The sequence below is a fragment of the Varanus komodoensis genome, unplaced genomic scaffold, assembly GCF_004798865.1.
Source record: "Varanus komodoensis strain SLA01 unplaced genomic scaffold, ASM479886v1 scaffold20_1, whole genome shotgun sequence".
Lineage (NCBI taxonomy): Eukaryota > Metazoa > Chordata > Lepidosauria > Squamata > Varanidae > Varanus > Varanus komodoensis.
This window is the reverse complement of record NW_025335587.1, coordinates 3,545,678-3,547,068: the sequence shown is the minus strand read 5'-3', so window position 1 is coordinate 3,547,068 and position 1,391 is coordinate 3,545,678.

The following is a 1,391-nucleotide window of genomic DNA, read 5'->3' as shown; positions in this document are numbered from 1 at the left end:
ATTTGTTGGGATTATTTTCAATCTGTTTTTCTAGCTACTAGAAACACAGTAGGGACATCAGCAATTCAATTAAGGTGTAATTGACTTGTCCTTCAGACTAAAACACATCAGAATCTCTGAGTCATACCTATTTTAAACAGACAATATGCCTGGAAAAGTGAAGACCCACTTAAAGTAAGAGTATGAAACCTCTTTCAAGGTTGTTTATGGGCATTCAATGCAAGAGAGCTTTGGCTATGGGTTGGTATACGAATGAAATAGACAGACAGACAAATAGACAGATAGATAGCAGTGTTGGGGACCTGAGTTGAGCAACTCTTCTGAGTCCAGCTCTGACTCAACTTGCGATTCCTATTGTTCTTACAACCCTATTGTCATGAAGGTGGTGGGAGAGAGGAACAAGGGGGCAGGTTGGGGAAGGGACGTTGCGATTCATGCAATCCCTGGGTTAAGTATTTATGAAGGCATGGACTGCCATAAGTCCTATATGAATATCTGTGAGTATCTTTAGTGAACAACGTGGCGTGTTGGCGACACCTCACCAGTGGAGATATTCACAGTTTTTGTAGAGAACAAGATTCTTAGAGATATTCATAGCTGTCAGTTCTGCAGCATTGGCTTGAGTGTACCCAAGCCAGTATGTTTCAGGGCCTCAGAGATGAAGCAGAACCACATCCAAACAGTTTCTGGGAAGGGCAGAAGCAGAGGTGCTTAGATGACTTCTCCCTGTTGATGTTGTTTTACTTATACATGTATTTATAGGCCACCTATAACTGCCGAGGCCTTTCTAGGTAGGTTACAGTTCATAAACATACTAAAACAAAATAAAATACCTTAAAACATATTCAAACACAGCTAATTAAAACATCTATAAAAGCAATATAAAAAGGTCCACAGCATTCAGGGCTATGCATTAAAAATTTTCCTAAAAGGCTTGAAATACTATTTTTATTCAGAACTTCCTAATCCATGAGATAGTATTAAGCCTAACATTAACTGATGATGATGTAGATGAACCTGGTGCTGGAGAGTCAGTGTTTGATTGCACTGCTGGAGTGCGGAGGTGGGGGGACACTGGAGTCACTTTCTCAAGGTTGTTTGTACACCCATTTTCTTTTCTCATCATAAATGGCCTTGTAGCAGCTGAGGGCCTGGTTAGAAGGCCAAATGCTGAAAGGCAACTAGATCACTATTAGCATATCAGTACTATCGATTGGGAAATGATGCTGAATTGGCAGGAGAGAGAGAGAGAGAGAGAGAGAGAGAGAATCTGGACCTGAGTAGAATTTGGCAGGCTTGATCCCTTCTAAAGTGGCCAACAGGCCTGAAAACATTACCCAATTCGAAAGAAAGAAAGAAAGAAAGAAAGAAAGAAAGAAAGAAAGAAAGAA